Source organism: Oncorhynchus mykiss, chromosome 17 (assembly GCF_013265735.2).
Source record: "Oncorhynchus mykiss isolate Arlee chromosome 17, USDA_OmykA_1.1, whole genome shotgun sequence".
In the NCBI taxonomy this organism is placed as follows: domain Eukaryota; kingdom Metazoa; phylum Chordata; class Actinopteri; order Salmoniformes; family Salmonidae; genus Oncorhynchus; species Oncorhynchus mykiss.
This window is the reverse complement of record NC_048581.1, coordinates 85,588,995-85,605,810: the sequence shown is the minus strand read 5'-3', so window position 1 is coordinate 85,605,810 and position 16,816 is coordinate 85,588,995.

Below are 16,816 nucleotides of genomic sequence, written 5' to 3'. Positions count from 1 at the left end.
GGCCCATGATCACTCTGGATGAACTGCAGAGATCTACAGCTGAGGTGGGAGACTCTGTCCATAGGACAACAATCAGTCGTATATTGCACAAATCTGGCCTTTATGGAAGAGTGGCAAGAAGAAAGCCATTTCTTAAAGATATCCATAAAAAGTGTTGTTTAAAGTTTGCCACAAGCCACCTGGGAGACACACCAAGCATGTGGAAGAAGGTGCTCTGGTCAGATGAAACCAAAATTGAACTTTTTGGCAACAATGCAAAACGTTATGTTTGGCGTAAAAGCAACACAGCTGAACACACCATCCCCACTGTCAAACATGGTGGTGGCAGCATCATGGTTTGGGCCTGCTTTTCTTCAGCAGGGACAGGGAAGATGGTTAAAATTGATGGAAAGATGGATGGAGCCAAATACAGGACCATTCTGGAAGAAAACCTGATGGAGTCTGCAAAAGACCTGAGACTGGGACGGAGATTTGTCTTCCAACAAGACAATGATCCAAAACATAAAGCAAAATCTACAATGGAATGGTTCAAAAATAAACATATCCAGGTGTTAGAATGGCCAAGTCAAAGTCCAGACCTGAATCCAATCGAGAATCTGTGGAAAGAACTGAAAACTGCTGTTCACAAATGCTCTCCATCCAACCTCACTGAGCTCGAGCTGTTTTGCAAGGAGGAATGGGAAAAAATGTCAGTCTCTCGATGTGCAAAACTGATAGAGACATACCCCAAGCGACTTACAGCTGTAATCGCAGCAAAAGCTGGCGCTACAAAGTATTAACTTAAGGGGGCTGAATAATTTTGCACGCCCAATTTTTCAGTTTTTGATTTCTTAAAAAAGTTTGAAATATCCAATAAATGTCGTTCCACTTCATGATTGTGTCCCACTTGTTGTTGATTCTTCACAAAAAAATACAGTTTTATATCTTTATGTTTGAAGCCTGAAATGTGGCAAAAGGTCGCAAAGTTCAAGGGGGCCGAATACTTTCGCAAGGCACTGTATATCCACAGTAAAACGAGTCCTATATCGACATAACATGAAAGGCCGCTCAGCAAGAAAGAAGCCACTGCTCCAAAACCGCCATAAAAAAGCCAGACTAGGGTTTACCCACATGTGCAGTTGCAAACCCTAGTCTGGCTTTTTTATGGCGGTTTTGGAGCAGTGGCTTCTTCCTTGCCTTTCAGGTTATTTATTTATTTATATTTCACCTTTATTTAACCAGGTAGGCCAGTTGAGAACAAGTTCTCATTTACAACTGCAACCTGGCCAAGACAATGCAAAGCAGTGCGACACAAACAACAACAGAGTTACACATGGAATAAACAAACATACAGTCATAAACACAATAGAAAAAAAGAAAGTTTATATACAGTGTGTGCAAATGGCTTGATTAGGTAAGGCAATAAATAGGCCATAGTTGCGAAGTAATTACAATTTACCAGATTAACACTGGAGTGATAGATGAGCAGATGATGATGTGCAAGTAGAAATACTGATGTGCAAAAGAGCCGAAAAGTAAATAAAAACAATATGGGGATGAGGTAGGTAGATTGGATGGGCTTTTTACAGATGGACTATGTACAGCTGCAGCGATCGGTAAGCTGCTCAGATAGCTGATGTTTAAAGTTAGTGAGGGAAATATAATTCTCCAGCTTCAGAAAATTTTGCAATTCTTTCCAGTCATTGGCAGCAGAGAACTGGAAGGAAAGGCAGCCAAAAGAGGTGTTGGCTTTGGGGATGACCAGTGATGTCGATATAGGACTCGTTTTACTGTTGATACACATACTTTGTACCTGTTTCCTCCAGCATCTTCACAAGGTCCTTTGCTGTTGTTCTGGGATTGATTTTCACTTTCGCACCAAAGTATGTTCCTCTCTAGGAGACAGAATGCATCTCCTTCCTGAGTGGTATGACGGCTGCGTGGTCCCATGGTGTTTACTTGCATACTATTGTTTGCACAGATGAACGTGCTTCATGTGTTTGCAAATTACTCCCAAGGATGAACCAGAATTTTTTTTCTGAGGTCTTGACTGACTTGACTTTTCCAATGATGTCAAGCAAAGAGGCACTGAGTTTCAAGGTAGGCTTTGAAATACATCCACAGGTACCCCTCCAGTTGACTCAAATGATGTCAATTAACCTATCAGAATCTTCTAAAGCCATGACATAATTTCCTGGAATTTTCCAAGCTGTTTAAAGGCACAGTCAAACTTCTGACCCACTGGAAATGTGATACAGTGAATTATAAGTGAAATAATCTGTCTGTAAACAATTGTTGGAAAAATGACTTGTCATGCACAAAGTAGATGTCCTAACCAACTTGTCAAAACTATAGTTTGTTAACAAAACATGTGTGGAATGGTTGATGACTCTAAGTGTATGTAAACTTCCAACTTCAACTGTATACATTGTTGTCACGATGTGCAAATAGTCTAAGAGCAAAACGAAAAATGAATAAACATAAATATGGGTTGTATTTACAATGATGTTTGTTCTTCAGTGGTTGCCCCATTGGGTTTACTTGATAGCTACCTACACAAATAGCTAGCTAGAACAAAGTGTTAATAAGATATTCATTTAAAAAGATTAAAAGCAATACAAATAAGTTATCAGGTCACACATCTTGCTCCTGTGATGGCACACTGTGGTATTTCACCCAGTAGATATGGGAGTTTATCAAAATTGGTCATACACTTGTCAAAAGGTTAGGAAGTGCAGCCCATTTTCCACCTCATTTTGTGGACAGTATGCACATAGCCTGGCTTTTCTTGAGAACCAGGTCTGCCTACTGCAGCCTTTCTCAACAGCAAGGCTATGCTCACTGAGTCTGTACATAGTCAAAGCTTTCCTTAAGTTTGGGTCAGTCACAGTGGTCAGGTATCCTGCCACTGTGTACTCTCTGTTTAGGGCCAAATAACATTCTAGTTTGCTCTGTTCTTTTGGTAAATTATTTCCAATGTGCAAATAATAATATTTTGTTTTCTCATGATTTGGTTGGGTCTACTAGTGTTGGTGTTGCTGTCCTGGGGCTCTGTGGGATCTGTTTGTGTTTGTGAACAGAGCCCCAGGACCAGCTTGCTAAGGGAACTCTTCTCCAGGTTCATCTCTCTGTAGGTGATGACTTTGTTGTCAATAGAGGAGGTAATGGCTGTCTCCTCTGGTCTTTGTCTGGTAGCCATGGAGGTCTGGTAGCCATGGAGGTCTGGTAGCCATGGAGGACTGGTAGCCATGGTGGACTGGTAGCCATGGTGGACTGGTAGCCATGTAATACTGTTAGCCATGGAGGACTGGTAGCCATGGAGGACTGGTTGACATGAAGGATTTGTAGCCATGGAGGACTGGTAGCCATGAAGGACTGGTAGCCATGAAGGACTGGTAGCCATGGAGGACTGGTAGCCATAAAGGACTGGTAGCCATAAAGGACTGTTAGCCATGGTGGACTGGTAGCCATGGTGGACTGTTAGCCATGGTGGACTGGTAGCCATAAAGGACTGTTAGCCATGGTGGACTGGTAGCCATAGAAGACTGTTAGCCATGGTGGACTGTTAGCCATGGTGGACTGTTAGCCATGGTGGACTGGTAGCCATGGTGGACTGGTAGCCATAAAAGACTGTTAGCCAGGGTGGACTGTTAGCCATGGTGGACTGGTAGCCATAAAGGACTGGTAGCCATGGTGGACTGGTAGCCATAAAGGACTGTTAGCCATAAAGGACTGGTAGCCATGGTGGACTGGTAGCCATAAAGGACTGTTAGCCATAAAGGACTGGTAGCCATGGTGGACTGGTAGCCATGGTGGACTGTTAGCCATAAAGGACTGTTAGCCATAAAGGACTGGTAGCCATGGTGGACTGGTAGCCATGGACGACTTGACTGATGTGTATTTGTTGTCACTGGATGATCTGAATGTCTTGGTTTAGCAGCTCAAGTGTCTGGGTTTGAGATGATAGACCCTTGGGAGACTCAGGCTGACAACGCAATGTCTCAGGGTGGGAAACCTCTGAAGGGTTGGAAGACAGGGGGGAGACGGGGCAGACAAGGTGGAGACGGGGAGATGGGGAGACAAGAGGGAGGGGGGGGGGGGTGGGGCGTGTTCTCCCTTGGAGGGTGAAAAAGGAAGAACAAGGAGAGAGTCACAAGAAACACAAAACACTTCATCACCTCTCCAGAAGGTCTGGCTTCAAAATCATCTTCATAATGTAGTCCTCTCGCTTACACATTTAAACAAAGATTTAATAGGGACAAATTAAGTTAAGAAAAACAGCTCTGTAAAAAGATTGACCAATGAAAACGTCAGAGTTACTTTATACATCTAGACAGTTCACATATTGGTATAACATCAGATGGAATTACCACAATTCAGGATGAAAGGGCATTCATATTTTTTCCTCAAATTGTATTGTTATTTGTTTATTTGGCATACAAATAAACAGATTGTCTCTCTGTATGTGTGGGGTGGGGGGTGGGGGGGGGTAATAGAACATCCATTCTGTTGGAGAAAAATTAATTAGTCAGAAAAGTGTCTTGTTGAAAAATTGGCCTGTCATGACTCACAGACTGACTCAATAGAGCTGTAAGAATGGAAGAAAAAAAGTTCCTTCACACACACACACACACACACACACACCAGGAAGAGGTCTCTGCAGTGTAGCAATCAACACACAAGATGAAAGGAAAGCTTAACATCTCAAATCAACAACTAAAAATATTTGTCACATGCGTCGAATACAACAGGTGTCACCTTACCGTGAAATGACCTTACCGTGAAATGACCTTACCGTGAAATGACCTTACTGTGAAATGACCTTACCGTAAAATGCTTACTTACAAGCCCGTAACCAACAGTGCAGTTCAAGAAATAGAGGTAAGAAAATATTTACTAAATAAAAAGTTATACATTAGAATGACATAACAATAACAAGGCTATATACAGGGGGCCCTGTACCAAGTCAATGTTTTTTATTTATTTTTATTTTACCTTTATTTAACCAGGCAAGTCAGTTAAGAACAAATTCTTATTTTCAATGACGGCCTGGGAACAGTGGGTTAACTGCCTGTTCAGGGGCAGAACGACAGATTTGTACCTTGTCAGCTCGGGGGTTTGAACTCGCAACCTTCCGGTTACTAGTCCAACGCTCTAACCACTAGGCTACCCTGTGTACATGTACATGTGTACATGTAGGTAGGGGTAAAGTGACTATGCATTGATGATAAACAGCAAGTAGCAGCAGTGTAAAAACAAAGGTAGGTGGGGTCAATGTAAATAGTCCGGGTGGCCATTTTGATTAATTGTTCAGCAGTATTATAGCTTGGGGGTATAAGCTGTTAAGGAGCTTTTTGGACCGAGACTTGACACTCTGGTACCGCTTTCCTTCCTCTGATACCTCCTGGTAAACTGGTCCTGGATGGCAGGAAGGATGGTCCCAGTGATGTATTGGGCTGTACGCACTACCCTCTGTAGCATCTTACCGAGCCATTGCCATACCAGGCGGTGAAGTAACTGGTCAGGATGCTCTCGATGGTGCAGCTGTGGAACTTTTTTAGGATCTGGGGACCCATGCCAAATCATTTCAGTCTTCTGAAGGGGAAGAGGTGTTGTCGTGCCCTCTTCACAACTGTCTTGGTGTGTTTAGACCATGATGGTTTGTTGGTGATGAGGATGTTGGCCTGGAAACACACTGACAGGTCTTTGACCTCCTCCTTATAGGCTGTCTCATTGTTGTCGGTGATCAGGCCTACCACTGTTGTGTCCTCAGCAAACTTAATGATGGTGTTGGAGTCGTGATTGCCACACAGTCGTGGGTGAACAGGGAATGCAGGAGGGGACTAAGCACGCAACCCTGGGGGCATCCCGTCAGGATCCAGGAGCTTTGTGTGCACTATGGTGTTGAATGCTGAGCTGTAGTCAATGAACAGCATTCTCACATAGATGTCCCTTTTGTCCAGGTGGGAAAGGGCAGTATGGAGTACATTTGAGGTTGCATAATCTGTGGATCTGTTGGGGCAGTATGCGAATTGGAGTGGGTCTAGGGTTTCGGGGATGATGGTGTTGATGTGAGCCATTATCAACCTTTCAAAGCTGGCTGCAGACATGAGTGTTACAGGGCGGTAGTCATTTAGGCAGGTTACTTTCACATTCTTGGGCACAGGGACTATGGTGGTCTGCTTGAAACATGTGGGTATTACAGACTCGGTCAAAGACAGATTGAAAATGTCAGTGAAGACACTTGCCAGTTGGACGGCGCATGCTCTGAGTACTCTCCCTGGTAATCTGTCTGGTCCCACGGCCTTGCGAATGTTGACCTGTTTAAAGGTCTTGCTCACATCAAGTACGGAGAGTGTGATCACATAGTCGTCCGGAACAGCTGGTGCTCTCATGCGTGCTTCAGTGTAGCTTGCCTCGAATCGAGCATAAAAGGCATTTAGCTCGTCTGGTAGGCTCACGTCAGTGGGCAGCTCACAGCGGTGTTTCCCTTTGTAGTCCATAATAGTTTGCAAGCCCTGCCACAAAAGACGAACATCAGAGACTGTGTAGTAGGATTCAATCTTAGTCCTGAATTGATGCTTTACCTGTTTGATGGTTCATCTGAGGGCTTAGCGGGAGTTCTTATAAGCATTCGGATTAGTGTCCTTCTCTTGGAAAGCGGTAGCTCTAGCCTTTAGCTTGGTGTGGATGTTGCCTGTAATCCATGGCTTCTAATTGGGATATTTACGTACAGTCACTGTGGGGGCGACGTCCTCAATGCACTTATTGATGATGCTGGTGACTGAGATGGTATACTCCTCAATGCCATTGGATGATTCACGGAACATTTTCCTGTCTGTGCTAGCAAATCAGTCCTGTAGCGTAGCATCCGTGTCATCAGACCACTTCCATATTGTCACTGGTACTTCCTGCTTTAATTTTTACTAGTAAGCAGGAATCAGGAAGATAGAGTTATGGTCAGATTTTCCAAATGTAGGGCGAGAGAGAGCTTTGTATGCTTCTCAGTGTGTGGACTAAAATGTTTTACACATGTTGGTAGAAATGAGGTAAAACTGGTTTAAGTTTGCCTGCATTAAAGTCCCCGGCCACTAGGAGCGCCACTTCTGGGTGAGCATTGTCTTGTTTGCCTTATAAAGCTCCTTGAGTGTGGTCTTAGTGCCAGCATCGGTTTGTGGTGGTATATAGACAGCTACGAATAATATAAATGAAAACTCTCTTGGTAGATAGTGTGGTCTACTGCTTATCATGAGATACTCTACCTCAGGCGAGCAATAGCTCGAAACTTCCTTAATGTTAGACATTGCGCACCAGCAGTTATTGACAAATAGACACACACCCCCACCCCTCATCTTACCAGACGTAGCTACTCTGTCCATTCAATACACAAAAAAACCAGCCAGCTCTATGTTATCCATGTCGTCGTTCAGCCACGACTCGGTGAAACATAAGATATTGCGGTTTTTAATGTCTTGTTGGTACTGTAGGATAATCTCGACCGTAGATCATCAACTTTGTTTTCTGGTGAGAGAGAGAGTTTGGTTACCAATAGGCTTTGTCTATTGCAGTATACTCAACACGGGTCCTCATGGAGTAACCTGGGGTTCGGTTACAAAAAGGTAAAGTCTTCTGGGTTACATTCAGGACTCGAGCTGAAAATCATTCAATTCCACATTGCTGACAGTTTAGTGGGGTTAGGAGACTGTCCACCTGCCTTCTCCACATCATCTCTGTGACTCTACACTGTCTCGTCTCCCGGGGGACCCTGTTGAGTTTATTAGCATTACATTATTCTGGAGAGGGGAGAAGGGGTTGTTGAATAAGGGAGGAGATTTGTGCAGGTGGCAGAACAGGATGAGGTGACCTTTGTGGGGGTCATAGTGTGTCTGTGTGTGTGTGTCAGGACTAATGGCAGGGTTTCTGTCACAACCTGGAGGACTTCTAGAGGTATTCACTGACGCACGCACACACACACACAAACAGTGGGGCAAAAAAGTATTTAGTCAGCCACCAATTGTGCAAGTTCTCCCACTTAAAAAGATGAGAGAGGCCTGTAATTTTCATCATAGGTACACTTCAACTATGACAGACAAAAGGAGAAAAAAAATCCAGAAAATCACATTGTAGGATTTGTAATAAATTTATTTGCAAATTATGGTGGAAAATAAGTATTTGGTCAATAATAAAAGTTTATCTCAATACTGTTATATACCCTTTGTTGGCAATGACAGAGGTCAAACGTTTTCTGTAAGTCTTCACAAAGTTTTCACACACTGTTGCTGGTATTTTGGCCCATTCCTCCATGCAGATCTCCTCTAGAGCAGTGATGTTTTGGGGCTGTTGCTGGGCAACACCGACTTTCAACTCCATCCAAAGATTTTCTATGGGGTTGAGATCTGGAGACTGGCTAGGCCACTCCAGGACCTTGAAATGCTTCTTGCGAAGCCACTCCTTGGTTGCCCGGGCGGTGTGTTTGGGATCATTGTCATGCTGAAAGACACAGCCACGTTTCATCTTCAATGCCCTTGCTGATGGAAGGAGGTTTTCACTCAAAATCTCACGATACATGGCCCCATTCATTCTTTCCTTTACACGGATCAGTCGTCCTGGTCCCTTTGCAGAAAAACGCCCTGACCAAACTAACACAAAGACATAATAAATGAACTAAGGTCAGAACGTGACACTAATTGCTGCCTGTGCCCTCCCGCCTGGCTACCATCACTACTCTGGATGGTTCTGACCTAGAATATGTGGACAACTACAAATACCTAGGTGTCTGGATAGACTGTACACTCAAACATCCCCAATCCAAAATTAAATCTAGAATTGGCTTCCTATTTCGCAACAAAGCCTCCTTCACTCATGCCGCAAAACATACCCTCGTAAAACTGACTATCCTACTGATCCTCGACTTCGGCGATGTAATTTACAAAATAGCCTCCAACACTCTACTCAGCATACAGGATGTAGTCTATCACAGTGCCATCTGTTTTGTCACCAAAGCTCCATATACCACCCACCACTGCGACCTGGATGCTCTCGTTGGCTGGCCCTCGATACATATCTGTCGCCAAACCCACTGGCTCCAGGTCATCTATAAGTCTTTGCTAGGTAAAGCCCCGCCTTATCTCAGGTCATCATAGCAACACCCACCCGTAGCACCCGCTACAGGAGGTACTGTATATTGCACTGGTCCTCCCAAAAGCCAACACTTCCTTTGGATGCCTTTCCTTCCAGTTCTCTGCTGCCAATGACTGGAACAAATTGAAAAAATCACTGAAGCTGGAGACATATCTCCCTCTCTAACTTTAAGCATCAGCTGTCAGAGCAGCTTAACAATCACTGTACCTGTACACAGCCAATCTGTAAATAGCACACCCGACTACCTCATCCCCATAGTATTACTTACCCTCTTTCTCTTTTGCACCCCAGTATCTCTACTTGCACATCCTCTGAACATCTATCACTCCAAAAGGAATGCTACATTGTAATTATTTTCACCTCTAAGGCCTATTTATTGCCTACCTCCCTACATTTGCACAGACTGTACATAGATTTTTCGATTTTTCTTTTCTTTTGTGTTATTGACTGTACGTTTGTTTATGTGTAACTCTGTGTTGTTGTTTTTGTCGCACTGATTTGCTTTATCTTGACCAGGTCGCAGGCAGACATAATGTCAGTACGATGGGTTTTGCATCATATGTCATACCGGCTGTACATCTGCTTGCTTGAACGGTCAATAGCTCAGATAAACATGAAATTAACCCGGGAATCGACAGAACATCGCTCAGAGATGCAAAAATATGATATAACATTCAAAATGGGTGAAAGCTTGTTGCACTCATAGATGCACGCATGAGCACACACACACGCACAAACACGCACAAACACGCACACGCACACACACGCACACACACACACACACACACACACACACACACACACACACACACACACACACACACACAGACCTCTCTCTTTAGCGTCATCATGCCCTGGAAGTGAGGAACGAGACTGATAGCTAGCTATACAATGACTAGAGCCAACCACCTGTCTGTCTGTCCTGTCCTGTTCTGTTCTGTTCTGTTCTGTCTGTCCTGTCCTGTTCTCTCTGTCCTGTCCTCTCCTGTCCTGTCTGTCCTGTCCTGTCTGGCCTGTTCTGTCTGTCCTGTCTGTCCTGTTCTGTGTGTCCTCTCCTGTTCTGTCTGTCCTGTTCTGTCTGTCCTGTCCTGTTCTGTCTGTCCTCTCCTGTTCTGTCTGTCGTGTTCTGTCTGTCTGTCGTGTTCTGTCTGTCTGTCTGTCTGTCTGTGTCTGTCTGTCTGTCTGTCTGTCCTCTCCTGTTCTGTCTGTCCTCTCCTTTTCTGTCTGTCTGTCCTCTCCTGTTCTGTCTGTCCTCTCCTGTTCTGTCTGTCTGTCCTCCCCTGTTGTCTGTCTGTCCTCTCCTGTTGTCTGTCCATCCTCTCCTGTTCTGTCTCTTCTCTCCTATTCTGTCTGTCCTCTCCTGTTCTGTCTCTCCTCTCCTATTGCCTGTCTGTCCTCTCCTGTTGTCTGTCCTCTCCTGTTGTCTGTCCATCCTCTTCTGTTCTGTCTGTCCTCTCCTTAGCCAGCCAGTTAGCTCAACCCTCTCCTCCCCCATCCCTCCATCCCGTTACCACCTCCCCTCTCTCTTTAAAATGTCAGATTTAATATCAAATGAGGTCTGGTCTGTAATGTGAAGTTAGAAATACATGTAGGGTGCCCCCCCCCCAAGACCTAATCTACCCAGGGCTCTACCCAGGGCTCTACCCAGGGCTCTACCCAGGGCTTTTACCCAGGGCTCTACCCAGGGCTCTTACCCAGGGCTCTACCCAGGGCTCTTACCCAGGGCTCTACCCAGGGCTCTTACCCAGGGCTCTAACCAGGGCTCTTACCCAGGCCTCTACCCAGGGCTCTTACCCAGGGCTCTACCCAGGGCTCTTACCCAGGGCTCTACCCAGGGCTCTTACCCAGGGCTCTACCCAGGGCTCTTACCCAGGGCCTCTACAAAGGGCTCTACCCAAGGCTCTTACCCAGGGCTCTTACCCAGGGCTCTACCCAGGGATCGTGGACTTCAGGAAACAGCAGAGGGAGCACCCCCCATCCACATCGACGGGACAGTAGTGGAGAAGGTGGAACGTTTGAAGTTCCTGGGCGTACACATCACAGACAAACTGAAATGGTCCAACCACACAGACAGCGTTGTGAAGAAGGCACAACAGCGCCTCTTCAACCTCAGTAGTCTGAAGAAATTTGGCTTGTCACCTAAAACACTCACAAACCTTTACAGATGCACAATTGAGAGCATCCTGTCGGGCTGTATCACTGCCTGGTACGGCAACTGCACCGCCCTCAACCGCAAGGCTCTCCAGAGTCTGCACAACGCATCACCAGGGGCAAACTACCTGCCCTGATTCCACACTCCAGGGGCCCTCACCTCCCTGTAGGCCGTATCGTCGTTGCTGGTAATCAAGTCTACCACTGTACTGTCATCTGCAAACTTGATGATTGAGTTGGAGGCATGCATAGCCACTGTCATGACATTGGCCTGTGGGTAAGGTTTATGACACCCCCCCATAAATACCTTTCTCCCTTCTCTCTCTCTTGACTCTACAGAGGGACTCTTGAATAGCCTTTGTTAAACAGAGATTCTGGGAACATCAGAAGGTGGGGGGAAATTAATCATATTTTGGTAATCCAACCAGTTGAACATATGCGTTGGTACTTAATGAATATGATGTCAGTTCGGTTGTCATCTGAGACATTCTCATCAATGATAGGATGACAAACGATACAGTGGAAAGTCTACACATTATAGTTATCAGATTCACATGGAATTGTTGTGCAATTTAAATGTTTGAATATGAAATTACTTGGGAGGGGATGAAATGTGATTTTAGCTTCTAAAATGTGAGAATTGGGTTTTCATGAGGGAATTAGGCCCACCCACGTGAAGAGACATTGGTTATAAACTATGAAACACTATGAAACACGCCCTTCTCTCCCTTCCTATATAAAGCCTTGATGACAATATAACTTTCTGTTCCTTTCTGTTCCGGGTACATTAGGATGACGATCTGATGTAAGAATGGTTCAGATAATAACTACAGAACGAAGCCAACCTGAGCGTGAGCTTTGGTCATAAATGGAATGAACTTTGAACTCTTATTCACTACAGAAGTGATACCTCCTAGCCGTTGAGTTAGCAACAGCAGCTGCAAACGTGGGCTAGGAAAGAACAGACTGAGTATCCCGTCTACCACACAACGACGTTACTACAATGTGTTCAATTTACCAGAGACATTCTTCCGAGGACAGGAAGATCTCTGTTGGCCTGTCACGCCCTGACCGTTGATTGCTTTGTATGTTTCTATTTTTAGTATGGTCAGGTTGTGATGTGGGTGGGTATTCTATGTTGTAGGTCTAGGTTTTCTTTTTATATGTGTTTGGCCTGGTATGGTTCTCAATCAGAGGCAGCTGTCTATCGTTGTCTCTGATTGAGAGCCATACTTAGGTAGCCTGTTTTCCCATTTTCAGTTGTGGGTGATTATTTTCTGGTTAGTGTTGTTTGCGTATTCATTCTGGATTAAAAGTATTATGGACACGTACCACACTGCATTTTGGTCCTCCTCTCCTTCCACCAATGAAAATCGTTACATGGCCAAGACGACCAGCATCTACGACCAACCTACCGAAGCGCATTTTAGAGTAAATATTTATTGCATTTTCCTTTTTCTAGATTGGCGGTAATTTAGAATGCATAAGATTCTGTATTTACAATAGAGTAGCTGTCTACGGCCCGATAGAGACATCGCTTCTCCCTTTGTTCCTCAGTCTTCTCGCTCTTTCACTCAAACCCAACCCATTTTTCTTTGTGTAACCGGCTGTCATATCTGTTCCGTCCACTAGGGACGTTTCCCTTTATGACATCATTTGTAATCAAGGTATGATTCATTCTGTGTATATGTAATTCTGTGTGATTAGTTAGGTATTTAGTAAATAAATAATTGAACCCAATTTTGTATTGCTGATTCAACTTGTTAGCCAGGGTTCGTGAATAACAACTTTCAGATGAGACTGAAATAAGGTGACGATTAATATTGACTGCTATTGATATAAAATATTACTAGGTCTTTAAGAATTTATTCGGAAGATAACAGCTTTATAAATATAATTTTGTGGTGCCCCGACATTCTAATTAATTACATTTACCTGATTAGCTCAATCAGGTAATATTAATTACAGATTAAGGATTTTATATAATAGCATGTCATATCACTTAATCCGGCATAGCCAAAGACACAACACCACACAGTCATGGGTGATACAGGGAGTACAGGAGAGGGCTGAGCACACACCCTTGTGGGGCCCCATTGTTGAGGATCAATGGGGTGGAGATGTTGTTACCTACCTTCACCACCTGGGGGCAACCTGTCAAAGTCCAGGACCCAGTTGCACAGGGCGGGGTCGAGACCCAGGGTCTCGAGCTTAATGGCGAGTTTGGAGGGTACTATGGGGATAAATGCTGAGCTGTAGTCAATGAACAGCATTCTTACATAGGTATTCCTCTCCAGATGGGATAGGGCAGTGTGCAGTGTTATAGCGATTGCATGGTCTGTAGATCTATTAGGGCGTAAGCAAATTGGAGTCGGTCTCGGGTATCAGGTAAGGTGGAGGTGATATGATCCTTAACTAGTCTCTCAAAGCACTTCATGATGACAGAAGTAGTCATTTAGTTCAGTTACATTGGCTTTCTTGGGAACAGGAACAAGGGGGGCCATGTTGAAGCATGTGGGGACATCAGACTGGGATAGGGAGAGATTGAATATACATGTAAACACACCAGCCAGCTGATCTGCGCATGCGGCTAGGGATGCTGTCTGGGCCGGCAGCCTTGCGAGGGTTAACACGTTTAAATGTTTTACTCACGTTGGCCACGGAGAAGGAGAAGGCCACAGGCTTTGGTAGCGGGCCGTGCCAGTGGCACTGCATTGTCCTCAAGGCGAGCAACGAAGTTGTTTAATTTGTCTAGGAGCAAGATGTCGATGTCCCCGACGGGGCTGGTTTTATTTTTGTAATCCGTGATTGACTGTAGACCCTGCCACATACGTCTCGTGTTTGAGCCGTTGAATTGCGACTCTACTTTGTCTCTATACTGACGCTTTGCTTGTTTGTTTGCCTTGCGGAGGGAATTGATCCCTCCGGAACTTTATCCTTCATTCCGTCCCAACTTCGGCAGCTGCAACTGGGCCGTCAGACGTCGCCACAACGGGTCCGGCCAACAACGCCACTTCAGCAGCCACAACTGGCCCATCAGATGCCGCTGCAACCGGTCCGTCCGACGCCACTGCTGGTCCATCAGATACTGCTGCAACTTCGGCAGTGGCAACTGGCCCGTCCGACGACGACGCAACTTTGGGAGCTGGATCGCCCGCACTGCGTTCCTGTGATCGTCCTCGAGGCGATCACAGGAGGGGGGGGGGGTTCCCATTGGGCTGTCGATTGTTGTTCCCATATCCGTTGGTTGTGTGAGTACCTATGCGTTGGTGCAGCTGTTATGCTGCGTGCGATATGTATCGTGTATTACGGGTATCGTCCCGTGTTTCTCAACGTGGTTACCCTCGCTCTTTTGTTTGGGTACAGCCCAGTGTTTTTGTATACATGTTTGTTTTGGGTGTATTAAAAAACCCTATTGTGTATTCCTGCACCTGTCTCCAAATCCTTTACACCAGCGTGACAGGAATAGTTGTAGTGTATTCGGTCATGTTTCCAGCCGCCTTGCCATGATTCAAATCGGTGGTTTGCGCTTTCAGTTTTGCTCGAATGCTGCCATCAATCCACTGTTTCTGGTTAGGAAAGGTTTTAATAGTCACAGTGGGTATGACATTTCCGATGCACTTGCTAATAAACTGGCTCACAGAGTCAGCGTATACATCAATGTTATTGTCTGATGCTATCCGGAACATATCCCAGTCCACGTGATCGAAGCAATCTTAAAGAGTGGAATCCGATTGGTCAGACCAGCTTTGGATAGACCTGAGCACTGGCGTTTCCTGTTTTAGTTTCTGTCTGTAGGCTTGGAGCAACAAAATAGAGTCATGGTCAGATTTGCCGAAGGCAGGGCGGGGGAGAGCTTTATATGCATTGCGGAAGTTAGAGTAGCAATGATCCAGAATACTACCAGATTGTGTAGCGCATTCACTATGCTGATAGAATTTAGGAAGTCTTGTTCTCAGGTTAGCTTTGTTAAAATCCCCAGCTACAATAAATGCAGGCTCAGGATGTATAGTTTCCAGTTTACACAGAGTCCAGTGAAGTTATTTCAGGGCCAACGAGGTATCTGCTTGGGGGAGATATACACGGCTGTGACTATAATCTAAGAGAATTCTCTTGGAAGATAATGAGGTCGGCATTTGATTGTAAGGAATTCTAGGTCAGGTGAACAAAAGGACTTGAGATCCTGTATGTTGTTGTGATTACGCCAGTTGTTAATCATAAGGCATACACCCCCGCCCTTCTTCTTACCAGAGAGATGTTTGTTTTTGTCGGCGCGATGCATGAATAAACCGGGTGGCTCTACCGACTCTGACAAGATGTTTGAGTGAGCCATGTTTCCGTGAAACAGAGAATGTTACAATCTCTGATATCTCTCTGGAAGGCAACTTGTGCCCTAATTTCGTCCACCTTGGACATTGGCGAGTAATATGCTCGGAAGCGGTGGATGGTGTGCTCGCCTTCTGAGTCTGACCAGTAGGCTGCTCCGTCTGCCTCTCCTCGTTGTTTTGGGTCGGGCCTCTGGGATAAGATCGCATGTCCAGGGTGGAGGTCTGAACAAAGGATCTGCTTCGGGAAAGACATATTCCTGGTCGTAATGTTGGTAAGTTGACATCACTTTTATATCTAATAGTTCTTCCCAGCTGTATGTAATAACACTTGAGATTTTCTGGGTTAACAATGTAAGAAATAATACATAAAAAAACTAATAACTGCATAGTTTTCTAAGGACCTGAAGCGAGGCGACCATCTCTGTCGGCGCCATCTTGCTGTGTGTTTTTGTGCGTGGGTGTTTGCATGTGTGTGTATGTGTGTCTTTGTGTGTGTGTTTTAGGACCTCAAATATTGCTCTGCACTGAAGGCTGAAATATTGATGTTGTCACCCCTCTCTCCCCTCTCCCCTTCTCACCCCTTTCCTCATCCCCACCTCACCCCCCCCCCCCCCCCCCCCCCCCCCCCCCCCCCTCCCACCTATATGAATTAACGATCTGGTCATGAAGCCTTATCATTAAATGTAATCACAATTCCTAAAGGCCACAATAGAGGAATGAATGGGGAGAAGGAGAAGATAAGTTGATCTCTCTGCTATCTCAGAGTCAAGTCATTAATCCCAGTACCAGCATAGCATTTCTACACAGCCCCAGTCTATAAAGCCCAAGATCTCTTAACCATGACACCAAATGACAACTCCCTTGGCTCTCCATCATACATCCACACACACACACACACACACACACACACACACACACACACACACACATGGCACACGCTGGATTAAATATATATTTTCCCCATAGCTGTACAGTTACCACACTGCTTGCTCCTCCCCACCGATCCCCTGCGTACTGATTGGGTTTGTGACTCGAGTTATCTTTTTTACTGACCACAAGTTATAGAGGGAAACTTCAATAACTCACCGGGCTTAATGCAATTAGTAGCCAGCCACGCAATCAATTACAAAGGTATCGCTACCGACCGACCGACCGACCGCCATACCTACTGACCGACCTACTGACTGACCTACCGACCGACCTACTGACTGACCGAC